The 14,812-nt window shown below is 42.6% G+C and overlaps 1 protein-coding gene across 1 annotated transcript in view; it reads right to left on the reverse strand.

The window, feature by feature from the left end:
- rsrc1 (arginine/serine-rich coiled-coil 1) overlaps window positions 1-14,812 on the reverse strand; it is a 121,020-nt gene that overhangs the window by 100,778 nt on the left and 5,430 nt on the right. The window lies entirely within an intron of this gene.

Here is a 14,812-nt window from a genome sequence, read left to right on the forward strand (position 1 = left end):
TACAGGAAAGGGAAAATTCAAAGTGTAATTTATATCCCAAAGAGTTCGATGCATAAAGACACGTAATACTGAAATATAAACTTATTGATGTGTCGCTGCATGTTCCTATCAACGCAGAAATGTGCCGCAACTGTGTGCGTTTGTGTGTGTGCAGAGGGGAAAGATCATGATTTGAAACCCCAGTAGAAATCGGCAGCTGAGATGCCGTTATTTTCCATCATCTATCATTTTATTGATTTGTCTATAAAAACAGTCAAACCTGCTGTCCATGAGCTTTATTGCTTTCCCCCCTTTATTAGTTTGCAGTTTGGGGCATCCAGAGCTGTCTCTCTCCCGACAGAAAACTAATCATTTTCTTCAGACGCCTGTCACCATCCTAACAGACAACACTCTGACAACTGTTGCAATCAATTAGGCCGGGGTGATCCTGATCACCGGAGAATCCCTGCTCTGTTTCTGTGCTCTATGTCTACACTTTCTCTCTCTCTCTCTTTTTTTTTTTTTTTTTTAAACTGACACCGAAATCCTAAATGTTAGAAATAAATTTCACATCCCTCAAATGTCCAACCAAACACTCCAGTTGGAAAAACTATTAACATATTGATTATTCTGCTTGTATTTGGGGTTTTTTTTAGATAAAAATGTAGAGAATGGTGAAAAAAATCCCAAGGTGACACCTTTAATCTCAGAGTCAGCTGCATAACTACATAACACGTAACTCATGCACTGCAGTCAGCTACAACAGCCCCTGTGTGGTATAATTTTCCTGCCAAGCCATTCTCATTGCATCTGCAGATCAGAAACTAAAGCAGTAACCTGGGGTGATTATCAAAAATAATTGTTATGATACATCCTATTCATAGGTAAAGGTGAGAGCAGTCTCCAGTTCCAGGCCTTGTGATTGGCTTGTTAAATATAGCCTTTACTGGAACTATGATTCAGCCAGTCAGGGAATCACTTGTAAAGGAAAAAGAAAAATCTTGCACTTTTTGGGGGGTATGGAGTCTCCAAGAGAGATTATCCATCATGGCCCTGACTGACCTTGGAATGAGTGAATATATGTGTTGACAATGCATGCGTATGTTTTTAATCAGCAGTACATGAGGGGAAATACAACAGAGCCGCAGTGTTCCAAGTCCAAGTCCTATATTTACAGCCAAGCAAATTGTGGTCAGAAGCAGCAGATGCAATAAACAGAACTTCCCTCTCTCCCACTCCCTCTATTTCTCTGTCTCTGTCTCCCATTCCCTTCCTCCCTCTGATGGCAAAGAAAACAGCCCACTTCTGGGGTGTGCAGCAAATTAAATTTACTGTAGTTAATAGAGTGAGCCTATGCTGCTAAATGTCAATTTCCTGACCAAGTCCTTCCCCTTGGAGAATGATTAGCTAATTTAAGGCTGGGGATAAATGGGCTAATGCAGGACACACACAGATAAACAGCCACAGTTGGACCCCATTCCAAGCCCTTCCCCTGCTTTACATTTTATTGGCCTTATTATCTCCAGGGAAAATGGGTCCCCCTATGACCTAAACATATTTTCATTTCTAATAAAAGGCCCTTGCTGTTTGCCCCCATGTGCAGACCTCCTCCCTCCGCGCGCGCACACGCACACACGCACACACACACACACACACACACACACACACACACACACACACACACTCCCCCCTTGCAGCCTCCTTTCCTCCATTCCTTCCTCGTTTCATCGTCCAATCCATTAAATCGAAGCTCTGCAATTGGCTGGGACCATTTTCCTGGTGAATTATCAATAGAGTAATTATGCTCCACGTTGGGAGCTGGGCTGAAGCTTATCGCCGCTGACCCCCCAGCGCGCGCCAGGATATGATCCCTCACCACAGCCCATTGGGGTAATTATGTGGTCGGGTGTGAAGCTGGATGGTGTTTTACCTTTATCTGTATTCTATTTCTGTTTTCACTGAAAATTGGACATTAATGGCAGCTACGCGATACCACTAGTGTCAGATACAGGTGAACGCCTCCAATGGAATCTGACCCGAGTCGAATCATTATTCACGGTTCGCAGTGTACGGACGAGCAGCACATGAACCCCCCACACAAACACAGAAAAAGACCAATCATCCGCACTGTCGTTTAACCTTATCTGGCACCTGTTTGAGCAGACGCGATGGACATTCACACAGTTTCCTCTCCTTTCTTCCCAACCTCCATCCTCTGCTGGGAAGACAAAAAGTTTGCGTCCGTGGTGTTTTGTTTTGTTTTTTTTCCCCCCTGTAGAAGAAAACACCAACACAACAGCTCGTCTCCTCGGTAACGCCACGAGTGTCGCACCTGTCCATTACCCCAGTGTAGCAAAGCAGTGATTAATGGCAGTATAACTTTAACTATATCACATTTCAGAAGACACTGGCAACAGTTTCCCCCTGTTTGACCAGCAATGCATTAAGAAATAGACATGCAGTATAAAAATGACCATCTCCGTTTTCTTGCAAGATACTGTATTTAAGAGGGCACGAGGGAAAATGATTGATCATTGTAACTTTTATTTTGCTTATTCCCATCACCGCAGGCTTGCTAGAAATGTGTCAGGGGAATGAAATCCTGCCACACTTCTAAACTAGCATCCAGGCCAGCCTTATTTAAAGATTATTGATTTTTCTGGAACTTTGTGTAATAAAGCATCCTCTATTTTAAGCTAAAAATAAGTGACATTTGAACAATTTGTCATCTTCCAAAAGATGCAACAAAATGATTAGCTTTTATTAGCTTTATATATCATCATTAAAATGAGTTTGTCTTGTTTTACGCAGAAATTCAAACATCAACAATACACTCCAAAGGGGCAGCTGAGCAGATGTTAATGATGATATTTATGATATGACTTTAAAAATTATTTGTGGCATATCAGATGAAACAGAAACGATAGGCTATTCATTATTAACTGGGACCTGCTTGAAGGAGGAGGGGGGCACATAAACTTAAAAATCCTTATTTATTCAGACAGCATGATCCAGAAACAATAAAAAAGCAGGACCTGACACTAATATCCAAACTATGTCTGAACTAAACTGACATAAAAACAGCATAAATAAAAAAGATAAACTTATTGTAATAACTTGTAAGTCATTTTTAAACACCACAGAAAGACGATTTTGGAAACCTCAACTATTACAATAAAAACAGAGTATTATTGCATTGCCTGAAAAATGTATTTGACTAGAAAATGGGAAAAATTTAACCTATTAAGTTAACGGTAAAGCACTGGATTTAAGTACTCTACAGCCACACACACACACACACACACACACACACACACAAAGTAGAAAAAAGCTCGCTAGTCGACTTTTCCGAGCAATAGACAGATTGAAAAAGAAACAGGCCTATTGAAAGCGAGACGATCCATATTTGAAGAACTTCATTAATGCACTGTTCCCCGCCGAGTTATTTCCAGTGACAGAGCACACAGCAGCAGCTTCATGTTCAAGTTAAAAGTCACTTTTCTTTTTTTTTATGCAATTTCAATGTGTCTAAAAGCACCTTGAGTGAGCAATGTGCATTTCCTGCTGCCAAAAGACGTGGAAAACAGCTGTTCCTGCCCGACGCTGCCTGCTGAATGGAATGCAAATATGTTAACCATCCAGAATTTATTACTTTTGAGTGCTCTTCAAACGCAACGGCAGACACAAGTTTAATTTATGATATTCCTCTAATTATGAGAGCTGTTGAAATCATTTCCCAAGCTGCTTCCTCCTTCCAAGCAGCCACAATATCTGTTCCCTCGGTTCACAGTACACGCACAGACGCACACACTCAGACGGATTCAGTCATCCACTGTGCACACCCACACAGAAACATAAATATACATACACACACACTAGCACACAAGGAATCGCTGCAAAGTAGCTGATTGTGAGCACAATTAACACAGCAAAGACGGAGCATGAAAGATTCGCAGAAATGTTTTTTCTTCATTCCGCTCTGCTTCATAAAAGCAAAGTTTAGATTTGTCATAATCTTCAGTTTGCTTTTAATTTGGCAGTCGTCAACACAAACGTCTGCAATGCCCTGCTACGCTGTGAAACAGAAATGAGACCCCATGCAGGCCACCCACTCACTATCTCCCATACACACCCAAACACACACACACACACACACACACACGGCTACAGCCACAAGCCACAAGGTCAAGTCATTTAGCAGAGTTCAAAGGCCTTCAAAGATCCCTCAGATCTATATGAACCTAAACGGCCAGCCAACGATGAGGGAAAAGATGACTTTCTGCAGCAAGATACAGTTTCCATGTGCGTGCACGCATGTTTCTATGCCCATGTGCTGCTGGGTGCTTGTGTGTTGATTACCCACCGTCTTCACTGGCACATATGCGCAGTGTCACTCAGCCTCTACGTCGCAATCCTAAACTTGGCCGTCTGGTGTGCACTCGCAACCTTTGACCTCCTTGCAGCCGCAGCTTGACATGACACCCATTAGCAGCTGGAGCTGGGGCTGGCCCAGCCACTCGCTCTGACACAAGGTCAAGTAGAGGTCACGCTCAGACTAGGTGCTAACTCGCCAACTCGCTCACAGCCACTCACGCAATTGAAACCCACTTTTTTCTCCCCCTCTTTCCAAATCCATCACGGCTCGGGACAATTAGCTACGCTGAATCAGAGTTGTTTTGGATGTCGCCGTCCCCATCGGTAAGGAGGGACAGAAAAGTAGAAGGACAAACAAAGAAGAGGAGAAAGGACATGGAGCACAGGCTAGACGAGGAGCAAAAGGTGAAGGACAGCAGGAGGTTAAGGAGGGAAAAGAGGGGAAACGATTTTTTAAAAAGTTGGAAAGTCAAGAACAATCAGGGTTTTTAAAAAAAAAACAAAAAAAAAAAAAACGAGGAAGAATGAAAAAGAAATTGGGAGAAGACGGAGCAGACAGCCGTACTTCACATCAAGCTGGCTCCAATTAGCAGGTGTGCTCTCAGACGCTCACTCTCCCTCTCTCTCTGGTCAGGGAAGATGTATTTTTCTGCCTTTTATACGCATGTATTTATGAAGTGGTAGGAGATCTGAGGGCCCTTAGCATAACAGCCTTTTATTGTTTAAATGTGGACTGCTCGGCCCCGTGTGCTTAAGTGATTTAGGAACCTCACAACTCCGGTATAAGAAAAATCATAAACGCTGAGACAAACCATGTGGGTGGACTGTAAAAGGCACAGAGGAACGGGCCGACAGAAAGCAGACACACATTCCACTACTAAAGGGAAACTACACTTAATTAAACACCCAAGACACAACTGGAACAGTGCCCTGTAAAAAACATGGAACTATTAGTTTCGCCTCTTCGGTGGAATAACATAAAGTTGTCTTCTAACAGAACAGAGACTTGTCTCATAAAGAAGTTTCTAAAAATCTTTTTTTTATAAACCGCTGTCGAGATTGAACAAGGAGAGGAGAGAAACACTGGAAGAGAGATCAAGAAGTGAATAGAAAGAGAAAACACTCGTACCCTTCGAGGAAAAAAACCCCCCAATTCTGTCACTTCACATAATCTACATGTCCTGTGCATTGAACTAGAAGTAGGAGAAGTATGATTTTTTCCCCTCTTTACTGCTCACAGACAAACACAAACACAGAACTTTATGACTCGAGAACCCGAGACGCTCCAGTTTCGTAAACATTGAGCAGAAAAATATACAAACATATAGACCAGCTCTGGTGAAAATTTAGTTTAGTGTACTGTATACCATAACTCAATTTTTTATACATGCGGCATGCTGGGTATATGGCTTTTATCCCTAAGGGAATTTCACTGTTTGAGGCCATTTCATATCTTTACATTTTATGTTATTTAAATGTAAAGATAATAAAGATATTAGAATTCACGTTTTAAAAAAAAAGTTTGCAAGTTACTGTGATGGCATGAATGTCATTCTTTACACATCTGCAGTGCCACACTTTGTTATCCCTCTTTTAGTGTCAATATCCCACCGAGTTTATAGAGAAATCTGCCCAACTTCCACTCCAACAAAACCGTTGACTGCATTTAGAATAATTACATTTCCCGGCTTTTATTTAATGCCAAAATCCCAACGTCAAGTTCTCTGTTCAACCAGTCACAGAAACGCTCTGCTCCTTTGTTCAACCAATCACACGACAGTTGGCCACGTATCCTTTGGCTGATCCATCTATCTCCACTTCCTCCTCATGTCCTCGACTGTGCCAAAACCCAAATGGATACATAGAGCAAAAAAAAAAAAAAAAAAAAGGAAGACAAATTTCAAATAGAAAACCTCATGCGCATGCTGAGAAAGTGTTTCATTACTTTTAAAAAGATTGTCAAGGTTTCAGTCAAGGCGCACATGATCCTCGTTTCATTTCTCTGCCATTCTCTCTCATTTTTCTTCTCTTTTTCCACAAATAAATTACCAAATGTGTGAGTGAAACCACGTGCGTGTGTGTGCGGTTGCTTTGCTTGTCCAAAGAGAACTGACAAGTGCAGGCAGTCGATCCATTAGCTGGCAATTTGCTCTCAAGTTGTCCGGGTTGGGGACGGGGGTGAGGGCGGTGGGGGAAGAAGGGTTTTTTGGCAAGACAATGCACATGACTCTGCTGAGGACAAGTTAAGTGAGGTGCTCACACACATAATCCTAGGCCATCACTCAAACACCCCTTTAAGACTTGCACTCTTACGCACAGCGTAAATGGAAATCAGTGGCCCAATAATGAAAACAAAAGTCTGTTGTAAAAAATTTGGATGCATTTAATAATGTTAAAAAATCATTATAGTATAAACAGGGCCATGCCAGCAAACTTGAAACTATATGTGTTTACATATGCATCCTCCAAGTTCAAGTGTCCATATGGCCAGAGTAGGCACACAACGAGAGTACAAGGTAAACACGGCTGACTGAGGTTTGTCCATGCATGCTCTCTGAGCTCAGGTCTCCATGGACTGGCTCAAAACCTGGCCAGTGAATCTCACACACACACACACACACAGAGCACATAAACATACCTCCCGTCCACCCTCCCTCCCTGTGTGTGTGTGTGTAGTATGTTTAAGAGTGAAAAGAAGAACTGTGGACAGACGGTGGCGTTTATGTGTGCATAAATTAAGAGCAGAAGCTGTTAATTAAAAGGGGGGGAAAATAAGCAGGGATGAAATAAAACTTTGCTAATCGACTGCTTGGCAAGGTGACCTCCGAGTGTGTCGGCCATCGTTCTAGGACCTGCTGTCCTGCTGGGCGAGGGACACAGGAGGGCAATGTGCAGGTCTGACTATGAAAAGAAGACAACCGGTAGAGCGCCCCTCTTCTCTTTGCTCTCTCGCTCTCTAGCAATGCATCTCTAGCTCGCTCTACCCTCCTTCTCCGCCCAGAGCGTTATTAGACCCAGAGCTCCGCTGCGGCTCCAAACAGCTCAATGACAACACACAGGGCCTGCCAATTAGAAATAATTAGACAGTCATTTCAGTGGCAAGTCTTTTTAAGTGCATATATAACGATGCAATGATGCTTATTAGCCGGCCTGAGCCGGCGAGGACCAGGGCCTCAAACGCTTTGGTGCTGGAGAAAATAATTATGCCAGTGATCACAAAGCGAGCTGCACATCTCTGTACTTCACCTCCACGCGTTTCAAAAATCCACTTCATTAGCTCCCGTAATTAATCCTCCATTAATTGCAGGAAAAGCCCAGTTTACCTCCCTTCGTTTCTAATTATCATCTTATAAATAGTTATGGTTCTAATTAATGTGTTCATTAGGCAGGATATTTCTCTCAAAGCCTCGCTGGGAGCCAAAGGTCCGGCTCAGCTCTCTCTGAAGCCTAACCAGCCAGAAGGTGAGGCCATCCTGCCTGCATTTGCTTTTATTTTACTACATTCAACCTCCTAATTGGCATTTAAAACCCAATTTGGAAGAACTTCAAGAAGCTTAAATAGGAGAGAGAGACAGAGAAAAAGCAGGAAGGAGAGCGAGAGAGATACATTTGGTGTTCATTTTCCTATGCCAGAGCTAAAAGCGTTTCTGTCTCCGTCTTTCTCTCGGTCTGGCCAGACGGATGAGGCTTTTCACTGTCATAAAGTGAACACAATGAGGGCTGATTGCATGTTATTAGTGTTTGGCATTTCAGTGGTTTTATTTGGAAAACAGCGAATCTGTTACTCTACCCAAAAAAATAACACTGGAAATGACATACTTCTACTGAGTTTCAGTCATCAAAGAACTAAATCGTGTCTTTGGTATACAAACAGAAATTAACTTTAGGCTGGTGTCTATGATACCTAATTAACCCTGAAGACTTTCACTGGCAGAGCTGCGAAACAATACAAAACCTTCTCAATTATCACAGGTATGATCTTGAAACTGTATCCTCATTTTATCATTTTGCATTTACTTTTTTAAGACAAGACTATAAACTTGAAGATTTTAAACTGCAATGCTATTAATACAGTTATTTTGGGTACTTGTATCACTCATCCTCAAATATGATGTTGCTCGGCACAAATTATATTGATTTACTGTATGTTTTATGTCTCCAGTATATATATATTAACATAAAATGTTAATTTGTGTTTATAACTTCTGCTCCTGGGCATCACCGCTGCTTCCCAGCAAGAAGGTCCTTGGTTCAAATCCACTGGCCGGCTCAGGCCTCTGTGTGGAATCTGCATGTTGTGCTTGTGTGTGTGTTCTCTCCAGGTATTCTGGCTTCCTCCAACAGTCCAAAGACATGCATGGGGCTAGGTTAATTGGCAATGCTAACTGGGCTGTAGGTGTGAATGCAAATGGCTGGAATGGTGAAAGGTTTGACTGCAATAAACAGGTGACCTGTTCACGTGTACCCAGCCTTCACCCTATGACAGCTGGGATAGGGTGAAGGCTGGGTACAAGGCTGGGTACACGTGAACAGGTCACCTGAACAAAATTAATGGATGGACTTTTACTTAGTTTTAGCTGCTTCAAAACAAATGTGTTGAGTGACCTTCAGAGAAAACTGATTATTAGGACCAAAATACTGTCAATTTAAAAAAAAAAAAAAAAACCATACTAAAAGCTAATAACGTCACAGCTAAGATAAAAAGATATTTTATTTTCCCAAATAAACCATTCAAATTTTGCATGTTCGTAGTGATTAGGGACAACAGTTGGTGTGTTTTATATTGAAAATCTGGATAGGTACTAGTGGTTAAACAGGCAGTTAGTCCAAGTGTATTAATAATGCCTTCCTATGTGATGATTTGAGTTTTAGGGAAATACAGAATTTCCTCATTTTACAACCATACTAATGATAATGAGAATGAGTGTGAATGTTCTTTTCTAATTTTGAAGTAACTTTCTGCTTTGAACCCAGATCAATGTGTTCAAATGATTTCTGACATAATGATTAGGCGACCGAGATATTCCTCTTTACCCTCTATGAACTGACATAAAAAAAAAATGTTTTTTTAAACTACATTTTCCAACCGCCGCTACAATGTAACAAGCTTTATGCGTCATTACTACCCATTTGTTTAGCAGACAGATAATATGAGTAAACGGACCAGTCTGTGCCGTCTGTGATGTTAAACTCGTCTTTGTTTAGGACCATCGAATTTTTGTGCGTGTGCACAAGTGCAGACTACAGCTAGGTTTCTACCCAGGGGAGTGGGCTAGTGTGTTGTGAGCCTGCAGGATGGAGGGGTGCGATGGAGAGGGGGGTGGCTTGGCAGAAGTGAAGGGGAGGGTGGGTAGGAGGGGGGTTTCCTCTGGCAGTAGAGGGGAACACTGCTTGCGGCGAAGCGGGGATGAAAGAGGCTGTCTGTGTCAGTCACTTATTCCTCCCTTTGGTAAATAAAGGTTTCTGACAACAAAGCCGAGCAGCGCTTGACTGGCCTTTACAGCAGATAAATAAAAAAGACAACACAGAAAGAGAGTAAGACAGAGAGAGGGGGGAAAAGAGAGAAACACAACAACAAACGCGTTCAGATCTCACGACTGGAAGCATGTTGATTTTTATGGAGTAGAGAAGACGTAGCTGAACTAAACCAGGTCATCTTTCAGTTTAAATCAACACTTTGCAAGTCCGGTAATAGGGGAAGAAGGAAAAAAGGGCTAAATGTCATCCTGAGGAAAGGGGAGAAGAAAAGATGTTGAGAGTCAATGGGATAACAGACAGATGGATGGAAAAACAGCCAGGAGCCTGCTCTTAAATTCCAGTATAAGACCCACTACAACACTGGGAGAACACAAGTGAGATTCTATACCTTGAAGAAGAAAAAGGATTTAAGGATTGTTAGCAGTCTTCCTCATTTTATTTTGTATCCATCAGCAACACAATTCAGCCCTTATGGCCAACTTATAAAAGCAAAATGTCAGTGTGTTTTTGAGGAAATCACATTTCACATGTCATTTCCTCAAAACACACTCGGGCTTGTTTCCCTCATGAAGCTAGCGACACCCAAAACCACCTGCTACTTCTCGCTCACAGACACACTCTAAACTGTGCAAATAAAAATATATGTCAGAAAAAAACGCAGAGAAAAATTCCCACCCCGCCATCTGACAGGGGAATTGCTGATCCAGGTGCAATGAAAGCTGGGAGGCTTCACTTCAGCTTCCCCACAATAAAGTTGCTGATTTTCCTCCTCCCTCTTCTGTCTACTTGCACTCAGCTGCCCCACCATCCACTCCTCCCTTCCGCTCCTCACCTCGGCGCTCCCTGTTCCAAGCTGCCTGGATGACCTTGTACACACTCCATGTCAGTGCAAGGCAGAAAAAGCTATCTAGCAGATGTACGACACCTCATCTTATACGGGAGAAAATTGCTGAGTGAAATAAATACCAGGCCATCGCTCAACCTTTGCACGTACACGTGCACACGCCTGGAGTGCTTCTGTGATCTCCTGTGCAGAAAACAGAGCTCATGTTATGGTCTGTAACATCCAAATAACCTAGTTCTTCCAGTCTTGCTGGAGAAGTTCCACAATGAGGTTCCAATCGTACCGCTGTCTGTGATATTTACAAACACAAAGAAAGCAATTTGGAAATCATCAATCTAATACTCCCACAATCTTAAATTAATCTGAGTGTAGCCATCGATTTGACTTGTTCCAGCATCCTGAATCTCGTCTACTACAGACCTGAATAGGTCAGCGTTTTGATATTTTAACCCGTTTCATTATCGATCCCCATTCTTATTGCTCCAAAATGAAAAGCTTTTGCTGTTGCAACCGAGCCTGGACATGCAAAAGTAGTTCAGTTTCTTTCTGAGTACTCCTTTTAACAGGAACACTCGAGGCTTACTTTAAAAAAATCAATACAACCCATAGATATGAAAACAAACTCTGTACAATTACTGATTATTATTTCCATCTTCAGCAAGTTTAAAATGCACTTATTCATTTACTAATAGCTGAAATACTATCCAAAGGTGGTGGAGATTAAAATCCACCTACACCTCTAAGGTGCTCCAATCTAGTTTTACTGACCAATCGAAGCACTTTATACTACAAGGTGCATTTAACAATGCATTCAGTTATCCTATAAACTTTCAGTTCTTTTATTATTTTACAAGCATGATCAATTTAACGTGCAGGTCTTTAGAGTGTGAAAGGAAGCTGGAGTACCAGCCAAGAAACCACATAGGCACAGGAGAACATGCACCTCTCACATGACAGAATCTAGATGGGGTTCAAAGCAGGAACCTTCTTGCTGTGAAGTGACCGTTGTAACCATTGCACCCCTGTGTTGCCAAAGATATGCATGTTCAATTTATTAGTCATTCCAAACTGGCCATAGGTGTGAAAGTGAGTATGAATGATTTCAACAGACTGGCAAACTGTGCCCTATAAGAGCTAGGTTAAGCTCCAACCCTCATGACTGCCCTGAACTGAATAAGCTGAAAAAAATGGATAGACTTTAGATTTGGAGTCATTTTCCTGCTTTAAGCAAGCACCAGTTTGGAACTCATCTTGACATGTGTGAGAGTCTGAGACAATCCTAACTCTGGTCAGCGTAGCATAGCACTTTGGATGGTGTGTTTATATATTTCGCTACTACTAGGAAAATGACTGCTAATTAGAGGTCTCACTCACCATATAATTATGACAGCAGTGATGAAGTCACTCTGTGCTAGCAGGGCTAAACCCTGACGCTAGCACTCTGCGCTGCTAGCTCAACACACCCTGAAATATTAATGGGGAAAATGTAAGCGTTACCGTGTGCCCTCCAGTATATGCTCACCTACGTGTGAATAGCTAACATTACCCGAAATGCTCAGCTTCCTTTTGATGGGTCAAGTGGTGGATTTGACGCATGAGACATTCCTCCTCATCTTCCAACGGCCCTCTAAAGCTAACTGTTGTGAATGAAAGGCTGACAGAATGACTGACTGCGCCACACACATTTAACCCCTGCTGTGGCCGCCCATGAAAGCGGAGCACACCGATGCTCCGTTGAGCTCACCTAAAGACGTTCCTGTGATCCGACTGTGATGATAGGCCGTGTCGCCTTTGTTGGACTGGGTATGCATCAGATCACTCTACTCTGCTGCTGCCATGCTCCACTCTGCTCTCCCCCAGTGGACTAGGCCGTGACACTCCCCCACATATTCACGCAAATCTGCACATACATGCATTCTCTCAATCAGTCTCACACATGTTCACTTGACAGCGTGCTCACAGGAAGGCACGACACACACCCACAGAGCCTGATATGCCTGCTCACATCAAAGAGAATAAACATTAATGGCAAATAGGTAATCTGCTCCTCTTGTCTGTTTTACATTTCAGGGCTAGATTGACTGCCTCTGGGGGACCTGGCCCTTCTCTGATTGAGGGCAGGAAAAAAAAAAAAAAAAAAGAGTGTAAAAGAGAGGAGAGAAGAAGGGAGCAACGATAGATGGTAAACACACGATAGAGCGTTATTCTTATTTCATGTATCTCTTTATTTTTTATTTATACAAAGGGGATTGAAAAGGAGGTAATAAAATTCCTTCACTTCAACCCACGATGGCCCACTATGGTCCTAATCTTCTCCCCAGCAATATTCCAATGCAGACATTATTATTCTTATTTCTTCTGAATAATATCCCTCTCAAGTCTATCTCTTCTCTACACTGGGGCTCACTTTTGTCTTTCCACTTTATTCCTCCCCCTGTTTTAGGATCTTCTCTGCTCTATCCCTCGCCTGGAGAAACTCAGCCTATTCTCTCCAAACTTTTTCATTCCCTTCTAACTTCTGAACCCCTCTCTCCATCTTCTCCTCCAGTCAGTGCTCTCTGTATCTTCTTACTCCTCTGCTTCACATGCTGAAGGAGGTGCCAGGTTGGTGTGGCCAGGGTGGGGGGTGAGGGGGTTGGCAGGCAGCACCTCATATCCTATCTGCGTATCAATCATGAGCTCCTGTCCATGCAATCCTCCTCTGATCCATCAGCCAGCCTCTCAGGGAGCTCAGGCAGCCTCATCCCCACGCACACACACACAGCACTGACTAATAGCAGTCAGGGCACCTGTGCACACATCAACCTGCTTTCATTTCACAACCCCCAGCTGCTGTAAAATATGCAGTGTCCCACCAAAGACATGCACAGCGCAGATGCAGCACTTCTGATAAATACAGACGAAAGAATAGTCTCATTTCTCCACAACTGCTCAACTACCATTTAGCTTTGCTGCCAATTAAATTAAATTAAATATTATGCTCTAGATTCATTCTTAAATTGTGTGGTTGATAAAAGATTTAAAACAAAAAATGAAATTACTATTTTTTGCCAATCAATCATCTCATCACTTCTGCTCTTGTCCCATTTATTACACAAGAAAACTGCCACTGGATTCTTCGAACGCTAACACAGGAGCACATGTGCCCGTGTCAACTTCTGCAGACACAAATTGTAGCTGCCATCACTTAACTGCATAAATTTAATCATCAATGCCATCATTTTGCACATCCCCACCTCCAACACCGCCTCAACCTCATAACGCCCCACCACGCGCTCCCACCAACACCAGCCCAGCCCACCTGCTCCTCGCTTACCGCTAAGCCGATTACACAACGCAACCCTCCTAATCACACTGCAGCGTTTGTAAACACCGATGTCATCGACTGTAGTTCTAAATCTCCCAAATCCCTTCCACCTTTCATCTCGCACCACACCATTTTCAACTGATGTTTTAATCACCAGTGGTGCTGTGAGTGACTGCCACTGTACCGCAGAGAGCAGCGAGAGAATGTGTGAAAAATGTTTGGCTGAATTCTCCCAATAAATGGCCTCAGCGCGCAGTCAAACACCGAAATTCGCTTATTCCAAAAGCCTGTGAGCATTACATCGGAGAGTTGAAGTGTGGTGCCTTTTCATGGCGCAATCAACCACACGTGTCAGAACATCCCTGTTGCATCATCCCTTCATCCTGACACCTCTGTAATCAAGATATTAAAACACTTTTTCCTTTGTGATTAAAATGATCTATGCTCTCCCCCGCAGCCATACACAAGTAAACAAAGGGCCTTGCTTGCGCATATATTATGACAACCTTTTCTTCAAATGTGCGTCTGTGCATGTATTTATGCATTTGTGTGTGTGTGTGTGAGAAAGGGATTTAAAAACAGCACAGTTTACTGGTTCATTAGCACCAGATTAGCTATGGTAATGACATGGACCACCACACACAGAGACTTTCTCTTTATGTTTCTGAAAGGGACACGGGACTGTGAGTGTGTGCATAGTGTGGTGCAGCCGTGTACACATTTGTCACGTCAATAACTTTGTTCCACTTTTTTTTTTTTTTTTTTTAAAAGGAGCGACAACATTAATAATCATAATTCAACAAAGTATGTACCGCTAATGACGGTTTAAT

The sequence above is a fragment of the Pelmatolapia mariae genome, linkage group LG14 (genome assembly GCF_036321145.2).
Source record: "Pelmatolapia mariae isolate MD_Pm_ZW linkage group LG14, Pm_UMD_F_2, whole genome shotgun sequence".
NCBI lineage: Eukaryota > Metazoa > Chordata > Actinopteri > Cichliformes > Cichlidae > Pelmatolapia > Pelmatolapia mariae.